Consider the following 21993-nt stretch of genomic DNA (forward strand, 5'->3'; position numbering starts at 1 on the left):
TATTACCCTATAACGTCATCATCTCAACAAGGACAAGTGCAGAGTCCTGCACTTAGGATGGAAGAATCCCATGCACTGCTAAAGGCTGGGGACCGACTGGCTAAGCAGCAGTTCTACAGATTACCATGGACGAGAAGCTGGCTATGAGTCAGCAGTGTGCTCTTGTTGCCAAAAGGCCAATGGCATATTGGGCTGTATTTGTAGGAGCATTGCCTGCAGATCGAGGGAAGTGATTATTCCCCACTATTCGGCACTGGTGAGGCCACATCTGGAGTATTGTGTCTAGTTTTGGGTCCCGCACTACAGAAAGGATGTGAACAAATTGGAGATATTCCAGCGGAGGGCAATGAAAATAATTAGGTGGCTGGAGCACATGACTTATGGGGAGAGGCTGAGGGAACTGGGCTTGTTTAGTCTGCAGAAGAGAAGAGTGAGGGGGGATATGATAGCAGCCTTCAACTACCTGAAGGGGGGTTCCAAAGAGGATGGAGCTAGACTGTTCTCAGTGGTGGCAGATGGCAGAACAAGAAACAATGGCCTCAAGTTGCAGTGGGGGAGGTCTAGGTTGGATATTAGGAAACACTATTTCACTAGGAGGGTGGTGAAGCACTGGAATGGGTTACCTAGGAAGGTGGTGGAATCTCCATCCGTAGAGGTTTTTAAGGCCCAGCTTGAGAAAGCCCTGGCTGGGATGATTTAGTTGGTGTTGATCCTGCTTTGAGCAGGGGATTCGACTAGATGACCTCCTGAGCTCCCTTCCAACCCTAATATTCTATGATTCTATGATTTGAACTCTCTCCAAACTGGCAATACTCTGTTAATATCCTTAAATCGACCACATAGTTAGGAATTGTTTCATTTTCTTTTTGATTTCATTTATAAACTCAGAAATACTCTGCAATCGCCAGTTGGTTTGGTGAGAGGTGATTTTGGAGAATTTCCACAATCTTAGAAAATGAACCTGCTGGTTCAACAGAAGCTGTCAGGCTACCTAGCGGGTTATATGTCTTAGCCCCATTACACTCAGTAAAACTGCACCTTTTTGCTCAACACTGATACTATTAGCTATTATACTGTGTTCCGCTCTCTCCCCACAGCTCAGTGGGGGACTGACCCACCAGTCAAACAAGTCAGTTTTTCCAAACAGTCAGACTTTTACAAACCTTTTTTTTTTCCCCTGGAATGATCATTTTCTCACAGTCCCAGTGGCTGCAGTTTCCTTTTAGTCTAGAACTAAGCAGTTATTCTCTGTTCCACTGTACTCTGGGATTGGGCTTCCCTCCTTGTTACCAATCATTATGTCATCTGCTCTTTACAAAGCCAAAACAATATGAAGAAACAACACAGGTTCCAAATATTCCAAAGGAACAAATTTATTCCAAAGAAATGAGTTTTCCAAATATACAGAAGCTTGCATGGCCTAGGTCCATACATATTGCTGCACTGACTGGTTTCCGTCAGCTTCCAATTCAGAGACTAAGGTGAACACACAAACAGAGAGCTCATAGATGATTTAAAGGGATATTACTCTATATACTACACAACTGCAAAATAAAAATACATAGAATTTTAAAAGGCTTTTGGTCATCATTGGTCACCTTTTCCTGAAAGGAAAGCAGGCAATCTGAGATGGGACTGACGGGTGGTAAGTGGATGGTATGACCAGGTTACTATAGTCAGATGCCCGTGTAAGAGTTGAAGACTCATGAGATTCCACGCTGAGACAGGTAAGGTCAAGAGCCCTCAGGGTGGGAGCTCTCAGAGGGACTAGAAAGGGATCCGTGGTTCATCTGCCTTGTAACTATGACAGTAAACCTTGTGTGGCTGTGTAGAGAGATGGGAGTTATTTTATATTCCCTTACCTCGCTGTGTGGTACACAGCCCAGTGACAAGCCATTAATTTGTTATGCTATACGTTTGGTGATGGTGTGTCTCTGAGGTAAAGATGACTGTGTGAGGCAGGATGGGTTTTTTCCCATTAATATCCACCCTGCAGCTCTCACTGTGACAGTTATTCTCGGGTTTTCTAAGAAGCTCTTCATGCTGGGTAAAGGGCAGCTGAGCTCTTGAAAATATTGAAATCTTGAAAACCTAAGGTTGGTACTGATTTCTCTTGAAGATCTGCAACATGAAGATCTCTTTTCCTTAACAGCCTAGTCAAATAATAATATTTGACAGAAGTGACAAACGAGATCATTTGTGGTTGAAAGCAAGTAATTAAATGGCAGCTCACAAAGTACAGAGTAAAAACTACAGTTCAAATTTTATTGGAATGAAATTTGATGCCATAGGTTCATAACCATAAATTGAATAACAGTGCTGTTTTAGAGATGGCACTATGGATAATATAGAGACAAAGTGTAATTCAAATTCATTGATGGGAAATTTGATTTCATAGATACAGTGGGATAAGTGAGTGGCAGTGCCACATTAAGCTCATTCATCTTCTCTTATAGGACAAATTCTAATTGCTGTTTCTTTGTGTGAATTTTTAAAGAATGGTTAAACCTCTCCTGAGAATGAACAATCATTAAATGTGAACAACACAGACATGTCAGTTACATTGAAAAAGGTCACCTGCTTGTCTTGGTAACTAAGGTAAATTCCAATTTTCTTGGGCTTTTTCTGCACCATGACCCGGGTCCATGGATCTGTTTTTGCCCAATAATCTCTCCCACTGAAACCCAGAGCCCAGAATCCATCTTTAGGGGACAGGGAAAGTTTTCCTTTTCTCTGTATGGATTTTCTGGCTACTCCCAGGTCCCAGTCAGTGCTGCTCACAACATCCACCTCCCAGTAGTGCTTTCCAGAGGAGAATCCTTCAGAGGCCAACACACAGACAGTTGAATCGAACCTCTCTGGATTTGGTCTTGCGTTTTGAGGTTGGGTTTCGTGTTTCAAACTCTTCTGATCCCCAGAAATGGAGAGGTTGGGGTGGGCTGTTCCTGCATCAAGAGTGATGTCATCTGCAAAGAGAGATTTGGATTCAAGAAAACTTTGTCTCATGAAAGCATAAACTGAAACTTGGGAGATATGGCTTTTGTGCCAATTCCTGCTGTCCTTACTCAGGCAAAACTCCGATTGATATCGCGTTTTGTTCCATTCTGACCATGTGGTTAGTGACATATTTTAGAGATGTGATATTTGATTGAACTGTACTGAGAAATGGGAGGGGTCCTGAAATGTTTATCTTATTGCTACTCAAATGTATTGTGCCAGATTCTGATATAAGTTACACTGGTAGAAAGAACAGAATGAGTAAGGGCTGAGAGGAAATGGAGTAAAGCTCCAGTTGTTATCTCCATGATAGCAATATGTTCTGTTTCTAAGGTTTTTTTAATTATGAGGATGATTTCTGATTACCAGGATAGATGTGTATTCTGTTACCTGCATACTTGTAAGTCCTTCTCCAATCTGAAATGAAAGTGAGAAACAACAGACATTGAATTCAAAAGAGGCATCTATTACCTATTTTCCTCCTTTTGGCAGCAGAAATATCCCAGGTTGATGATAACTATCAAAGGTAATATCTTTTATTGGACCAACTTCACCCACCTCATCTCTCTAATATCCTGGGACTGACATGGCTACAACTACACTGCAGATAACTGAGATCGTCAGACACAATACAGAGTGATGTACTTGTACAGAAAAGGGAAAGTAAAGCACATTAATGGTACACACACACTGTGGTTATTTTACACTTTTGGGACCCATATGTGGCTCTCATGGAGTCACCAGGTCTGTTCCATCCTTCACTCATACCTCAATCTCAAGCAGAGGCAGCAGACCACAAGAAAATATGTGTGGTGATGCTGGGAATGTGGGGAACAGAATTGTCTCTACCTGGACCAGCTGTCTTCCCTGCTATGAGAGAGAGGAAAATGGGCTACAGCAGCAACGGAGATAGGAGGAGAGGAATACAAGAGAAAGCCCTGCTCCCTCTAAGTAACCTAGAGGGGAGTATGTTAAGAGTTGTGAGGGAGGAGAGTGGATAAGATAGAAAAATATCATTGCACAAAGATAACCAAGGTAATCAGATGTTTGTGTGATGATGTTGTACCTGTACTTACTGATATTTCAACTGGGTGACACCGTTCAAAGTCAAATTAACTCAGACCTGCCAGCTCTGTGGGATTTCAGATGACCTCTAATTTGCCAGGTCTATGGGATTTCCCCATAATCCACCAGTTTTCAGATGTTTCTATATGGTAACCCCACTCTGACTGGCTACCTGCCCAACTCCTTTGGCTTACAGCCCATCAGAGCATCTGCACATACTGACATACAACCTCTTTCCTCAGCAAATGAAGAAGGCTTCTGTGTTCCCATCTCACTGTATGAAAAAGGCGGGAGTGCTCCTGAAGTCCTCAGCCCTTTCATTACTGTGCCTGCAAGGAAGGCGCCAATCCATGTGGTCTCTGCTACTCCTATCCTCTCTCTATCTCCATCAAGGCCCTTAGGTCAGGAGTGGAAGTGAAGAGATTCCCTCTCTACCAGCCCCCAAAGAAATATAGGTGCACCTCTCAGGCGTGGCCAGTGTGAGAGGGATTGGACGGGATCCCACACTCTTCAAGCTTTGCAGGAGTGTGTGTCTTGCCCTCCCCAGACCTCAGGGGGCCAGGAGGGTGGTGGTGGAGAAGATACAATTGATATACCAAAAAAATCAGCAAGGGTAATAGAATATTTCAAATTTTGAGTGTGGGACACCCACACACAGTCACTATCTCACAGGACATGTTCCTACTGCCATTATTGACATCAATGGCAAAATCCAAGTCACATATTTAGAGACACATTGTCAAGGCCTAACTCCCTCTATATTCACAGACATGTAAGGACTTATTTGGGGTGAAATTCATCCCTGGACAGCAAGCAAGTGCTAGGATTCTGCAGCACAAGATACTCAGATACTCCCTATTTTGAAGGGATGTGTGGGATATAAGTGACACATGGCCCATTGCATAGGAGAGACTTTCACCCAATGGGAGCAGGAATTGATCTGCAACATTCATCTCTCCATCCTAGCAAATTTTAATAAAATAATATTTAACAACAACAAAGATCCTTCAGTTCCCTTATTCCATTAATGGCTATTAGCCAGGTTGGGTAAACAATGGTGTCCCTAGACTCTGTTTGTCAGAGGGTGGAGATGGACGGCAGGAGAGAGATCACTTGATCATTGCCTGTTAGTTCCACTCCCTCTGGGGCACCTGGCTTTGGCCACTGTCGGTAGACAGGATACTAGGCTAGATGGACCTTTGGTCTGACCCGGTACGGCCGTTCTTATGTTCTTATGTTCTAACTGTGAGAACTTCATTTCTATTTGTATCACTTTTCCACCATGGAGTTGAATTAAATTTTACATTCAAAGAATCAACACACACTTACTCAGTTCTCCTTGGAGTTCATCTGCAAAGAAAAAAAAATTAATGCACACACCTTGTGAATTTCAGTTGGGTTAACTAGCAGATATTACGCCTCTCCCAAAAAGCTTCTAATTTGATACCTCACAGCAATTATGTTGCAAGAGTCCAAACCATACTCATCCCCCTACTGTAAAACACCTTGATAAATCCTGTCACTGCAATAAAGGAAATTCTGAATATTGTCACTGCTTTAGAGATGCTGCACACTGCCTCTCTCTGGAGTCCAAAAACAAGACATGAGATTAATTAAAAGATTATTAGGGGAAAAAATAGTTTTGCTCCCAAACTTCTAACAGTGAGCCCTGCACAGCTCTTTATAAAGGTTTTACTAGTATAGTCAGTTTAATAGAACTCTATTGAAGAAGAACCAATACAAAGTTACTTTTTGCTGCTTTGGTAGTCATCTTTTCTTGCACTCATTTGTGTGTGTGTGTAATGGGTTAACAAATACACACAAATATTACATTCTAACCACTTCCGAAGCCTTCAATATGAAACACCCCACATATTACACTGTCACACACTCCCAACTGCTATCCCCATGCTCAGTATCCAACCAGACTCATCTGCCAGCCATGTCAGGCCTCTGAATAAACCTCACTCCACGAAGAGAAAATCCCAAACCTTCTCTCAGCATGGAAACGCTACAGACTCCTTGTCTTCTCATGGAAACTGCTCTCACAACCCATCACTCCCATCTGCTAGTCTCTTTTCATCACCACACTGACAATCATCAATCTCTCTTGTATTCACAGTTCTTGTCCCGCAAAACATATCCCCCAAATATTACACAACCAGACATCCTCCAAGCAACAGAAGTCAATGGAAATGAACCTTTTTCATTCCGGAGACTTCCTGAAAAACAAAAAGAAAATGAAAACCATGTTTATAACCCTGTACTTCCAATTTTGTCTCCATAGTATACAGAAGTAAAGTAATAACCAAAATGAAGACAATGTTTGGTAATTTATTAAACATTGTAAGTACAGAAATAGCAAAATGCAAGACTCAAATCCAATGGTACTTGTATACCACGGCAGATTCCTAGATTCCAATGCCAGAAGAGACCATTGTGATTATATATCCTGAATTCTGGGATAAGATAGGCCACAGAACTCCCCCAAAGTGACTGGAGTACTGTCATGGATGGATATAAACTGTTCAGAAAGGACAGGCAGGACAGAAAAGGTGGGGGAGTTGCACTGTATGTAAGAGAGCAGTATGACTGCTCAGAGCTCCGGTATGAAACTGCAGAAAAACCTAAGAGTCTCTGGATTAAGTTTAGAAGTGTGAGCAACAAGGGTGATGTCGTGGTGGGAGTCTGCTATAGACCACCAGACCAGTGGGATGAGGTGGACGAGCCTTTCTTCCATCAACTAACTGAAGTTCAGGCCCTGGTTCTCATGGGAGACTTCAATCACCCTGATATCTGCTGGGAGAGCAATACAGCGGTGCACAGACAATCCAGGAAGTTTTTGGAAAGTGTAGGGGACAATTTCCCAGTGCAAGTGCTGGAGGAACCAACTAGGAGTAGAGCTCTTCTTGCCCTGCTGCTCACAAACCAGGAAGAATTAGTAGGGGAAGCAAAAGGGGATGGGAACCTGGGAGGCAGTGACCATGAAATGGTCGAGTTCAGGATCGTGACACAAGGAAGAAAGGAGAGCAGCAGAATATGGACCCTGGACTTCAGAAAAGCAGACTTTGACTCCCTCAGGGAACTGTTGGACAGGATCCCCTGGGAGAATAACATGAGAGGGAAAGAAGTCCAGGACAGCTGGCTGTATTTTAAAGAATCCCTAATGAGGTTACAGGAACAAACCATCCCGATGTGTAGAAAGAATAGTAAATATGGCAGGCGACCAGCTTGGCTTAACAGTGAAATCCTTGCGGATCTTAAACACAAAAAAGAAGCTTACAAGAAGTAGAAGACTGGACAAATGACCAGGGAGGAGTATAAAAATATTGCTCAGGCATGCAGGAGTGAAATCAGGAAGGCCAAACCACACTTGGAGTTGCAGCTAGCAAGATATGTTAAGAGTAACAAGAAGGGTTTCTTCAGGTATGTTAGCAACAAGAAGAAAGCCAAGGAAAGAGTGGGCCCCTTACTGAAAGAGGGAGGCAACCTAGTGACAGAGGATGTGGAAAAAGCTAATGTACTCAATCCTTTTTTTGCCTCTGTCTTCACGAAAAGGTCAGCTCCCAGACTGCTGCACTGGGCAGCACAGCTGGGGGAGGAGGTGACCAGCCCTCTGTGGAGAAAGAAGTGGTTTGGGACTATTTAGAAAAGCTGGATGAGAACAAATCCATGGGGCCGGATGCGCTGCATCTGAGGGTGTTAAAAGAGTTGGCAGAGGTGATCGCAGAGCTATTGGCCATTATCTTTGAAAATTCATGGTGATTGGGGGAGGTCCTGGATGACTGGAAAAAGGCTAATGTAGTGCCCATCTTTAAAAAAGGGAAGAAGGAGGATCCGAGAAATTACAGGCCAGTCAGCCTCACCTCAGTCCATGGAAAAATCATGGAGCAGGTCCCCAAGGAATTAATTCTGAAGCACTTAGAGGAGAGGAAAGTGATCAGGAACAGTCAGCATGGATTCACCAAGGGCAAGTCATGCCTGACTAACCTAATTGACTTCTATGAAAAGCTAACTGATTCTGTGGATGAGGGGAAAGCAGTGTATGTGTTATTCCTTGACTTTAGCAAAGCTTTTGATACGGTCTCCCACAATATTCTCACCAGCAAGTTAAAGAAGTATGGGCTGGATGAATGGACTATAAGGTGGATAGAAAGCTGGCTAGATCGTCGGGCTCAACGGGGAGTGATCAATGGCTCCATGTCTAGTTGGCAGCCGGTATCAAGCAGAGTGCCCCAAGAGTCGGTCCTGGGCCGGTTTTGTTCAATATCATCATTAATGATCTGGAGGATGGTGTGGACTGCACCCTCAGCAAGTTTGCAGATGACACTAAACTGGGAGGAGTGGTTGATACGCTGGAGGGTAGGGATAGCATACAGAGGGACCTAGACAAATTAGAGGATTGGGCCAAAAGGAATCTGATGAGGTTCAACAAGGACAAGTGCAGAGTCCTGCACTTAGGACGGAAGAATCCCATGCACTGCTACAGACTAGGGACCGAATGGCTAGGCAGCAGTTCTGCAGAAAAGGACCTAGGGGTTACAGTGGACGAGAAGCTGGATATGAGTCAACAGTGTGCCCTTGTTGCCAAGAAGGCTAACGGTATTTGGGGCTATATAAGTATGGGTATTGCCAGCAGATTGAGGGACGTGATCATTCCCCTCTACACAACATTGGTGACGCCTCATCTGGAGTACTGTCTCCAATTTTGGGTCCCACACTACAAGGATGTGGAAAAATTGCAAAGAGACCAGCGGAGGGCAACAAAAATGATTAGGGGGCTGGACCACATGATTTATGAAGAGAGGCTGAGGGAATTGGGATTGTTTAGTCTGCAGAAGAGAAGAATGAGGGAGGATTTGATAGCTGCTTTCAACTACCTGAAAGGGGGTTCCAAAGAGGATGGATCTAGACTCTTCTCAGTGGTAGCAGATGACAGAACAAGGAGTAATGGTCTCAAGTTGCAGTGGGGGAAGTTTAGGTTGGCTATTAGGAACAACTTTTTCACTAGGAGGGTGGTGAAGCACTGGAATGGGCTACCTAGGGAGGTGGTGGAATCTCCTTCCGTAGAGGTTTTTAAGGTCAGGCTTGACAAAGCCCTGGCTGGGATGATTTTGTTGGGATTTGGTCCTGCTTTGAGCAGGGGATTGGCCTAGAAGACCTCCTGAGGTCCCTTCGAACCCTGATATTCTATGATTCTATGATTCAAAGTAATTCCTAGAGACCCTTGGTAAATTTTTCCAATGGTTAATTACCCTGACCATTAAAAATTTACTAATTATTTCCAGTCTGAATTTGTCTAGCTTCAGCTTGTAACCCTAGATCGTGTTATACCTTCCTCTGCTAGATTGAAGAGCCCATTAGCAGAGAAAGAGATAACATGATCCAATGGAAGTTGAAATTAGACAATGTCAGACTGGAAATTAGAGCTGATTGGGAATGTTTTCAAAGAAACTGTCTTTATCTGAAAAATGCTGATTCTTCATAACTGAAACTGATTGAGAAATAGTATTCTGTTCACTGAAACAATGAATCTAAAAGCTTTTCATAAACGAAGGTTTGAGTTTTTTAAAACATCCCGAAGGGGGGGTTCACCCACCACAGATGGCAATGGGCTTTTAATACATTTCAAAATCTGTATGAGGAGTTTGATATCCTAAAAACAAGCTATTTTTTGATTTACAAATGTATTTTTGTTTGTTTGCTTGTTTTCTCTTTTTTAATGTCAGGTATATGTTAAATGTTTCCTACACTCTAAAACAAAAAATATTTTGAACAATTTCTTTGATACTTTAAAAAAAATCTTCCCATAAGAAAGAAACAGATGGGAGCAAATATTAAATGAACAACTAAGGCCCCAAGGTGGATAAAAATCAATGATTTTATTACAAAATCAGACTTCTTTAATTTAAATCAGATTTTTAAACATTTAAATTTAAAACTTTTTTTTATATAAACCTATTTAAAATGAAATTTGAAGGCACCTGTGACATTGCACTCCATATGCTTTATGGAAGTATGCTTATGAATATGACATAACTGGAATATGCTTTATGCTAAATACCCATAGTACGGTGTCATTAGAAAGCCTATAATCTACTGAGTGTGTTCATCCTTATTTCTATGTCCGGAGTTAGGAGAATAAGCTATAAACTGTTATTACTGAAACATATTAAGTGGAAGCCATTAAGGATGCTTCAGAATCAATGAACTGTAAATGGCTCTGTTTACTTGCAAACCTTCCTCTGTACATGTAGGCCAGGCCAAAAGAATGGAGGCTTGGGTCTCAGAGCACATGTGACCATGTTACATGATACTAAAATCCATCTTAAATCTGGTACTTTTCCATTTAGAAGGAGGGGTGGGGACCCAGAGAGACAAAAGTTTCCTGCCTTGTGCCAAAGCTATAAAAGGGGGCAGAGCAGAACAAAGGAGGTGGCCAGTTATGAGAAAATCCCTAGTTACCACCTGAGGTGGTTGCTGGAACTAACTTGGACTCTACCAGGGAAAGGATTGGGCCCAGACTAGGAAAGAGTCTAGTCTGTGAAAGAAGCTTATTGGAACATCTCTAAGGGTGAGATATTACTTGTAATCAGTTTCTTAATGTATTAGGCTTAGATTTGCGTGTTTTTGCTTTATTTTGCTTAGTGACTTACTTTGTTCTGCCTGTTATTACTTGAAACCACTTAAATCCTACTTTTTATACTTAATAAAATCATTGTTATTTATTAATGAACCCAGAGTAAGTGATTAATACAAGAGGGAGCAAACAGTTGTGCATCTCTCTCTATCAGTGTTATAGAGGGCGGACAATTCATGAGTTTACCCTGCATAAGCTTTATACAGAGTAAAATGGATTTATGTGGGGTTTGGATCGTATTGGGAGCTGGATGTCTGGGTGCTGGAGGCAGGGAACCTGCTGAGATGTTTTCACCTAATGCCTGCAGTTTTGGGGGCATGATCAAAACCCTGGGTCTGTGTTGCAGCAGGCTAGCATGCCTGGCTCAAAAAGGCAGGGTTCTGGAGTCCCAAGCTGGCAGGGAAAATGGGCTCAGAGGTAATCTCTGCACATCAGGTGACAGTCCCAAAGGGGTCTCTGTGACCGAACCCATCACAGCACCAATTCATGTTGGCTCTGCTACTCCTCTCCCCTCTCTAGCTCCATCAAGCCCCTTAGGTCAGGAGTGGAAGTGAAGAGATTCCCTCTCTACCAGCCCTCAAAGACATGGAGGTGCACCCCTCAGGCCTGGCCAGTGTGACAGGCATTGGAGGAGATCCCACACTCCTCAAGCTTTGCAGGAGTGTGTGTCTTGCCCTCCCCAGACCTCAAGGAGGGGCTGGAGGGTGGTGGTGGTGAAGACACAATTGATATACCAAAAAATCAGCAAGGGTAATAGAATATTTCAAATTTTGAGTGTGGGACATCCACACACAGTCACTATCTCACAGGACATGTTCCTACTGCCATTATTGACATCAATGGCAAATTCCAAGTCACATATTTAGAGATACATTGTCAGGGCCTAACTCCCTCTATATTCACAAACATGTAAGGACTTATTTGGGGTGAAATTCATCCCTGCACAGCGAGCAAGTGCTAGGAATCTGCAGCACAAGATACTCATATACTCCCTATTTTGAAGGGATGTGTGGGATATAAGTGACACATAGCCCATTGCATAGGAGAGACTTTCACCCAATGGGAGCAGGAATTGATCTGCAGCATTCATCTCTCCATCCTAGCAAATTTTATCAAAATAATATTTAACAACAACAAAGATCCTTCAGTTTCCTTATTTCTAAGTGTGAGAATTTTATTTCTATTTGCATCACCTTTTCACCATGGAATTGAATTAACTTTTACATTCAAAGAATCGACACACACTTACTCAGTTCTACTTGGAATTCATCTGCAAAGCAAAAAAAATATTCTTTTAATTCACACACCTTGTGAATTTCATTTGGGTTAGCTAGCAGATATTACGTCTCTCCCCAAAAGTTTCTAATACGATACATCCCACCAATTATGTTGCAAGAGTCCAAACCATATTCATCCCCCTACTGTAAAACACTTCAGTAAATCCCGTCACTGCAATAAAGGAAATTCTAAATATTGTCACTGCTTTAGAGATGCTACACATTGCTTCTTTCTGGAGTCCAAACTCAAGACGTGAGATTAATTAAAAATTTTATTAGGGGAAAAAAATAGTTTTGCTCCCATTCGTCTAACAGTGAGCCTCGCACAGCTCTTTATAAATGTTTTACTAGTATAGTCAGTTTAACAGAACTGTATTGAAGAAGAACCAATTCAAAGTTACTTTTTTCTGCTTTGGTTGTTATCTTTTCTTGCAGTCATTTGTATGTCTGTGTGTTTAATGGGTCAATAAATACTCACAAATATTAAATTTTAACCGCTTCCAAAGCCTTCAATATGAAACACCCCACATATTCCATGGTCACACAATCCCAACTGCTATCCCCATGCTCAGTATCCAACCAGACTCATCTGCCAGCCATGACAGGCTTCTGAATAAACCTCACCCCATGAGGGAGGAAATCCCAAACCTTCTCTTAGTATGGAAACTATACAGACTCCTTGTCTTCTCATGGCAACTGCTCTCACAAACCATCACTCCCATCTGCTAGTCTCTTTTCATCAACACACTGACAATCATCCATCTCTCTTGTATTCACGGTTCTTGTCCCCCAAAATATTGCAAATTATATAATTGATGACACATTGTCAGAGCCTCATTCCTCCTATATTCACATATGTGTTATGACTTATTTAGGGTGAAATTCATTCCTGGAGAGAGAGAGAAGGACTAGACCTGTGCAGCACAAGGTACACACCTATACCCTATTTTGAAGGGCTAGCTGGGATTTAAGTGATGAATAACCCATTCCACAGGGGAGATTTTTCACACAATGAGAGCAGGAATAGGGCTGTAGCACTGATCTTTTCATCTTTTTCTTATCAACTCTCTCTGATGCTAAAAATCAATGAGGGAAAATTTTAAATCTATTTTTCCCTTCAGAAAGCAAACCCTGAATGTGGCAGAGATTGGCTCAGACACGGCCCATAACTAAACTGAGTCCAAAACAATCAGCTCTATTTCTTACTAGCTACAGCCTCAGGTCAGCAAAGAAATTAAAGCACCTCTTTAGTTTAGAGCACATGTTTGACTTCTTCAATGGGACTATGCCTGTGAGTAAGGTAAATCATCTGCTTAAGTGTCTTTCAGATCTGGGCTATGGAGATTAAAGGAACATGGGGCACTCCCTTCTGAAGAGACGCTGCCCCTTTGCATCATGCGGCCTAAGGACAAGAGAGACTCAGTCCCATTCTCACACATGACAGAGCAGTCTCCCATCAAATTTAGCTTGGCCGGATTTCACATTTTAACCTGATGGGACACAAAACGTTTTGAAGTTGTTCTCTTTTTCAACATTCTTTGGACACCAGAACTGGACACAGTGTCCAGTAATGGTCTAAACAGTGCTTGTATACAGCAGTATTATCACCTGTCAATTGCTACTTGATATTCCTAGACATAGCCAATCAAAGATCTGGACCATTTTTGCTACTGGAAAATTCACCCTTAGGCATTTTCACTGGTAACTTCACCAATGCATTATCCTTTGGGGGGCAGTTTTAGTTTGTGGATGGAGCTATACAGAAGCCAGGCTGATGGAGGCTGCACTGAGGATACACTTCTGGCTAGCACCATCTACTTTTTGTCAGTGCTGACCCCTTGTGGAAGGTTTAATCCAGATACTATTCATAGGGTGCACTTCATCCTAAAAGAACAAGAATTCCAGTGCTGCAGTACTTTTTTTTGTTTGTTTGCTTGTTCTGCTTATAATCAGGTTTCCAGCAGAGCTAGTCAAAAATGGTAATTCTTTTCTTTGAAAATTTCATTGTTTTGTTTGAATTTTTAGTGGAATTTTCAAACAGAAGAAGATTGAAAAGAGAGGGAAAATGTTGGTTTTCCCCCACTTTGTCTCCCTCAGAAAGGGAGGGGGATGAGAAGAAAACGAAATAAACCTAAAAACATTTGAAAACTGAATTTGGCTTTGCATGTTTCATCAAGAAATCCCAAAATATCTGGGCAAAGTGAAAACTTTTCTCACAAATTTTCAATTCTGTTGAAAAGCCATTTTTAGTTGAAAAATGTTTGGGTGCAGGTATTTTTGGCCATCTGTAGTTTCTAATGAGAATACCCTTGTTTATTCATTCAACATTCATTTTCCGTGAGCAGCTGCACTCTGGCATGCCCCTGGTGCACGCTGTATACAAGGGGGCAGAAAGGGGAATCTCCTATGACCCTTTTACTCTGCTGATTAGCAGAATAGGATCTACCCCAGAATTTGCTGTCAATGAGGTACATACACTGTGGAGACCAGAGTCCTGCCCTGTGTGATGGCAAATGAAAATATCCTATAACCTGTTTATAAAAGACACTTGAACTTACCATGACTCTGCCTCCAACCAACTCCGCGTCCTGGCAATAAATAAAATAATAATAAATAATTATAATCAATGCTAATTAACAATTACAATGACCTGGATATTTTATTAATGTGTTAAATAAAACTATTTTCTATGAGGTTTATTTTGAAAAAATGAGTATTTAAAAATAACATTGTATATTACCACAGGGATGTATGTATGGCACTTTTCAGGTAATTAAAAAGACCAGGTCTCTATTATTGGGAGTGTGTGCTCATAATAAAATGAAAATAAAACATAACTAAAAAGTAGTCAATGATCTGGAAGCCTACTTTCGCCGCCTCCGACTCAAAGAATACTTTCAAGATAACACTGAACACCGCACTGATACACAGATACCCTCCCACCAACAACACAGGAAGAAGTACTCCACATGGACTCTGCCTGAGGGTCGAAATGACAGTCTGGACCTATACATAGAATGCTTCTGCCGACGTGCACAGGCAGAAATTGTGGAAAAACAACATCGCTTGCCTCATAACCTAAGTCGTGCAGAACGCAATGCCATCCACAGCCTCAGAAACCACCCTGACATTATCATCAAAGAGGCTGATAAAGGAGGTGCTGTTGTCATCATGAACAGGTCTGACTACCAGAAGGAGGCTGCCAGACAACTCTCCAATACCAAATTCTACAGGCCACTTTCCTCAGATCCCACTGAGGAATACACTAAGAAACTGCACCATCTACTCAGGACACTCCCTACACTAACACAGGAACAAATCAACATACCCTTAGAGCCCCGACCGGGGTTATTCTATCTACTACCCAAGATCCACAAACCTGGAAATCCTGGATGCCCCATCATCTCGGGCATTGGCACTCTCACTGAAGGACTGTCTGGATATGTGGACTCCCTACTCAGACCCTACGCCACCAGCACTCCCAGCTATCTCCGTGACACCACAGATTTCCTGAGAAAACTACAGTGCATTGGTGACCTCCCAGAAAACACCATCCTAGCCACCATGGATGTAGAGGCTCTCTACACAAACATCCCACACACAGATGGAATACAAGCTGTCAGGAACAGTATCCCTGATGATGACACAGCACAACTGATTGCTGAGCACTGTGACTTTATCCTCACGCACAATTATTTCAAATTTGGTGACAATATATACCTCCAGACCAGTGGCACCGCTATGGGCACCCGCATGGCCCCACAATATGCCAACATTTTTATGGCTGACCTGGAACAACGCTTCCTCAGCTTTCGTCCACTCACGCCCCTTCTCTACCTACGCTACATTGATGACATCTTCATCATCTGGATCCATGGGAAGGAGACCATGGAAGAATTCCACCATGATTTCAACAGCTTCCACCCCACCATCAACCTCAGCCTGGACCAATCTACACGGGAGGTCCACTTCCTAGACACCACCGTACAAATAAGCGATGGCCACGTTAACACCACCCTATACCGAAAACCCACCGACCGCTACGCCTACCTTCATGCCTCCAGCTTCCACCCCGGACACACCACACGATCCATCGTCTACAGCCAAGCACTGAGGTACAATCGCATCTGCTCCAACCCCTCAGACAGAGACCAACGCCTACAAGATCTTCACCAAGCATTCTCAAAACTACGATACCCACACAAGGAAATAAAGAAACAAATCAACAGAGCCTGACGTGTACCCAGAAGCCTCCTGCTACAAGACAGGCCCCCAAAAGAAACCAACAGAACTCCACTGGCCATCACCTACAGTCCTCAGCTTAAACCTCTCCAACGCATCATCAGTGATCTACAACCCATCCTGGACAATGATCCCTCACTTTCACAGACCTTGGGAGGCAGGCCAGTCCTCGCCCACAGACAACCCGCCAACCTTAAGCATATTCTCACCAGCAACCACGCACCGCACCATAACAACTCTAACTCAGGAACCAACCCATGCAACAAACCTCGATGCCAACTCTGCCCACATATCTACACCAGCAACACCATCACAGGACCTAACCAGATCAGCTACAACATCACCGGCTCATTCACCTGCACGTCCACCAATGTTATATATGCCATCATGTGCCAGCAATGCCCCTCTGCTATGTACATTGGCCAAACTGGACAGTCACTACGCAAGAGGATAAATGGACACAAGTCAGATATCAGGAATGGCAATATACAAAAACCTGTAGGAGAACACTTCAACCTCCCTGGACACACAATAGCAGATGTAAAGGTAGCCATCTTACAGCAAAAAAACTTCAGGACCAGACTCCAAAGAGAAACTGCTGAGCTCCAGTTCATTTGCAAATTTGACACCATCAGATCAGGATTAAACAAAGACTGTGAATGGCTATCCAACTACAGAAGCAGTTTCTCCTAACTTGGTGTTCACACCTCAACTGCTAGCAGAGCACCTCACCCTCCCTGACTGAACTAACCTCGTTATCTCCATACTGATTTATACCTGCCTCTGGAGATTTCCATTACTTGCATCTGAAGAAGTGAGGTTCTTACCCACGAAAGCTTATGCTCCCAATACTTCTGTTAGTCTTAAAGGTGCCACAGGACCCTCTGTTGTTTTTTACAGATTCAGACTAACACGGCTACCCCTCTGATATTAAAAAGTAGTCCATAACAACACTACCACATGGGCCAAGAATGAGATTTGAGACCAGGACTTACAGCATGAGCTATATCAGTAAATCATTCAGGACATTGTAGTGGTGGACCAGGCACTAAAGTGGGACAAAGTCCCCCCAACGCCCCTATTTGTGGCTACAAGACCATGGTGGTAGATGTAACACACACCTACTCAGTGGGGCACTAAATCCCCCTCTAGTGGTGGCTGGGATGCATCAAGAGCTTTATGAGTAGTGCTGGGTGAATAATGTTTTTTTCGGATTTTTCTTCTTCAGAAAAGACCAGTCAAATAGAGCAGTGGTTCAGAAGTGGATTCCCCGGACCTCCTGGGGGAGTGGGGTCTGCCCTCGTTTATGTGGGGGTGTGTCCCTTAAGGAGTACTGCAGTGGGACCAGAATGTGCCGGAAAAGTATTCTGGCACTTTTGCTGCATCGCAGGATGCCATTTTGTTCTCAAAATGGCGTCCTTCATACAGTGTTACCTCTCACACACCATGCGTGAAAGGTCATGCTGCTGGGGGGCATTCCCACACTGGCGGGGGCATTTTGGTACCGCCAGTACTTGCCCATTCAGAACTACACCACAAAGTAATTTAAGTTAAAGTTAAAATCAGTCTGATGTGATAACTTGTAATGATAGCCGACTGTTTATTTTTGGTTCCTTTTTAATTCTTATTTTAATTACAAAACATATATTTTAAAATAATAAATTAACCTTGCTAACAGAATAATAATAACAACAACATGAAACTTATGTATAAAAAATGAAAGTGGTCCAGGAAATTTAGTCAGATGCCACAGGAGTCCTTGCAGGAAAAAAGTTTGGGAACCACTGATAGAGCACTAAAGGCAGCTAACAATACACAGGGCTTTCCCAATAATGTTTTTCCATGGAAGCAATTGTAGTAGCTGCCCCCAGGGGTGTTATTCAGTAGTGAATGGGAGGGAAGGTGGAGTGTGGGTCATCATGAATGGGAGACTGTCCATTAGAGGGTGCCTATCACACAGTGTATCTATGAAGATGTGTCCCATACAATGAGTTGCATTGACAACTCCAATTTATACTGATGAAAAGCAAAACATTTTGCATTTGCTTTCAAGAAAACTATGGAAAGCGTAATGGACTATACATATTATTATGAGAAAGAAATAGGTTTTCATATTTTTACATATTGATTTTAAAGAATTAAGTGATGAAATATCATATCTACCTTCTTCTGCACTGATGAGTGTTCCTTCAAAAGAGAGCAAAGCAACACAGAGAAGGTTAGAATGTTTAACAGCAATATCACATATGAGCACTGACAATCTACATTGAATATTTATTGCAGCATTTTCATATTATCCCCGGAAATATCCCTCTGCTATTTAATATTATGGACATATGGGCCAGATCTTCAGCTGGTATAAACTGGTCCAATGACATAAAAATGTGGGTCTGGCATGGACCTTGAAAGGTCAGCAAGTCCAATTCCCTGAAGTAAGGCAGGGCCAAGTAAACCTAGACCATCACTGACAGCTGTTTGTCCAACCTGTTCTTAAAAACCTCCAGTGATGGTGACTTCACAACCTCCTTCCAGAGCTATTCCAGAGCTTAACTAGTTTTAGAATTAGAAAGATTTTCCTAATATCTAATCTAAATCTCCCTTGCTGCAGATTAAATCCATTGCTTTTTGTTCTACCTTCAGTGCACATGAGGAACAATTGATCACCATCCTCTTTATAGCAGCCCTTAACATATTTGAAGACTGTTATCAGATCCCCCCTTACTCTTCTTTTCTCAAACTGAGGGTCAGGCTCAAAACATTCAAAGTAATAAACACTTGTTCTATGTTTTCCAAAAGTTCTTTATCCCAGAAATGTCCCATGGTTGGATCTGGTCCCCACCCATGGCTAGTGTAGTGTGGCGTGTATGAGGTTAAGGTGTCATGAATAGGACAGGAATTTAGCAGAAACTGACCCCGAATTAATGAGAGACCTACTGTGTCACCTCCCGTGGCCAGGTTTTTAAAAGAGTTCAGCACCCAACACAACCTTTGAAAATCTGCACCCAAGTTACTCCTGTCTAGGATCAAGCATGATGCCTAAGGGTACGTCTACACTGCAATCAGGAGGTACAATGGCAGCATGTGTAGACATATCTGAACTAGCTTTGATGTATCCAGCTTGCTAAAAATAGCAATGTAGTCAAGGCAGCATGGAAGGCTGCATGGGCTAGCCACCCGAGTACAATCCCACCCAGGACCCTAGGTATGTACTAAGTAGCTCAGGTACACCTAAGTAAGCTGTATTGGCTGTGCAATGGGATGTATTTCAGCCCAGAATCCCCTGTAGACTATGTACTACAAGTCCACCCTTGGGCATTCCCCTGAAATCACAATTTAAAGACAGCTGTATAGAGCTGCATGGGGCTATGCTGTGCCTACACCAGGGGAATCCTCTAACTCAACTGCAACCATTGTATGTTGCCTTAGTAGTGCATGGGGGCCGGAATCAAGTGTCCTCATTTGCGTACTGAGAGTGCATTTAATCTTAGATGGCTTCAGCCTTGCCCATTTTCTGCCTGCACTGTCTATTGTTTACCTTGTGTTACTCTGTATTTCTTTACTGCTCCCAGCATCCCAGGCACGTTCAGGGGCCATTGTCTCTTGTGTCTCTCTCTTCCTCCCTCCCTCTCTATGCTGGGACAGTTCCTGGGAGGGAGAGTGTAACTGTCTCATTGAAACACACAACATGGTACCTTTCTGAGTCCAGTCCCTTCCTCTTTGCTTTGGGACAGTGCGGCTATGCACTGACCCATACTTTAGGATCATGGTTAAGTCAAAATCTAACCCTTTAGGAGTATCAGTGTTCTTAAACTATGGAGGGGAAATGTAATTTTAATGTCTCAAAAACTGCTGAGGGTATTTTTCCTAAAATTTCCAAAAAAAAGTATGGAACTGATTGGCTAATTCACTGGTTACATACTCATCTGGGAAATTAGTAGTCACCACAAATATTATTTTTTTCTGCTTACCTTATATCTGAATAAACATAAACACTTGGCAAAACTTTACACTGATGTGCCCCATTGGTTACCTTTTTCAGAATCTCTCCTTCTGTTTCCTAAAATAAACATCAGAGATAATATATGAAAACACCCATGGAGATGCAAATAGCAATTACTCATTACCTAAAACCCTACAGCCTTTAAATTCTAAAGCCCCATAGATAGGGAGCGGTGTGTGTTTATTAAACAGAATCTCAGTGTTATTCAATAGAAATTGCCAACCAGGGTAGTAAGTCTACTATATATTTTAAAGTGAGCTGCACAAAGGACTATAACTCAGCGTTGCAATGCCTTATTTCTAGGTGCCCTGCCTCCCAGTGCAGTGTACAATCTAGAGTTAGGCACCCACGCTCCCTAAACAATGTGTGGGGAGAGTCAGGTGCCTAAGAATGGGCTACACAAAAGCCAGCATGCTGTGAAGGGAAATGCCTAAGCTAGCCAATAGGAAATGCTGAGGAGAAGGGAGTGGCTGAAGTCCACTGAGGACCGACAGCCATGAGCCCTCTCTGAGAGCTAGGGGTCTAAACCCCACCTTTTACTATCAGATCTAGGTTCAAGTCCCTTCTCTGCCTGAGAGGAGCAGGGGTGTGACCTTTGTCCCAGAATACCCCAGTGGTTAGGGTGCTCCCCTGAAAAGGGTTGTGGTGGAGGCTACAACCCAGTGTCAACTCTCTGCTCCTGTCAGGCAGAAGGGGGAGTTGAATCTGGGTCTTGAACATTTGGGGTGAGTGGTCCAACCAGCGAGCTAACGGCTATAAGGGCATTAGTGACACCTCTTCTTCTGGCATCATTTTGTGCAAGGCCTGCTCTGGTGGGCAATGCCTAGTCTGACTATCCTGCTGAGGCTTAGGTGTGAGCTTAGGCACCTGGTCCCCTGCACTTAGGTGGCTTTGCATATGCCAGCAGCAGAAACGTAGGCATCATGGGGATTTTTCCAATGGAAATGCAGGTGTTGAGGGACTTCAGACAATTACAGGGTCAGGTGGCAGTAGAGAGGGGTTTTGAGGACCTGAATTTTGGATGTAGGCATCTAAAGTGCCTAAACCCCTTTGTGGATCTAGCCCCAGGTCGGTAGCTATAACTTCCTCTTTCCCAATTTAGCAAACTGCATCATGCAGAAAAAGAAATGTGTCTACACTAGGTGACGAAAGCTCTAAAGGGACATGGGTTACAGTTAGGGTTACTGCACTGGCTGGGTACCTTGCTTGCCATGATAAGAGTTCAGTGTGTCAGTCCTGATTAAAACACTTAAGGATACCCAGGCATTATGGCCCCAATCCCATATCCTTCCAGGCAGACCCTGATGGTGTGTGGAACAATTGCCAGGATCAAGGCCTATGATTCCACCTGTGTGTTTGGGATTCCTGGAACACCCATCCTCTAGCACCAGCTCTTCACTTCCATCTTCCTCCTGGTGAACGTCCAGAAGGGCTGTCACCGCCCCACACCACCACCACTCAAGAAAGGATTTGAGCAAGAGGATATTGCCTCCCTGAGGCAGTGTTAGGTCTCAGACACTGTGGGCATGTCTACACTAAAAACTTAAGTTGACCTATATTAGGTCAACCTTCAGGCACCACAGCAATTACTGCAGTGGTTCATGTCCACACTGCCCTCCTTTGGTCGGTGGTGCACATCCTCGCCATGAGCTCTTCCACTGACCTAAGAGGGTTCTTAGCTCAGCTCACAGCTCTCTGTCAGGAGCCCAGCTACCTCAGGGTCCCTGCCACATGCCCCCTCCGAGCTTTCCAGCCTGCTGTGAGCCCAGCGG

General features: G+C 43.2%; 1 pseudogene; it reads right to left on the minus strand.

Moving 5' to 3' along the window:
- Positions 1–2502: 2502 nt before the first annotated feature.
- Positions 2503–21993, minus strand: part of LOC135892892 (butyrophilin subfamily 1 member A1-like) — a 29698-nt pseudogene continuing 10207 nt past the window's right edge.

This window comes from Emys orbicularis, chromosome 21, assembly GCF_028017835.1.
Source record: "Emys orbicularis isolate rEmyOrb1 chromosome 21, rEmyOrb1.hap1, whole genome shotgun sequence".
NCBI classification, from domain to species: Eukaryota; Metazoa; Chordata; order Testudines; family Emydidae; genus Emys; species Emys orbicularis.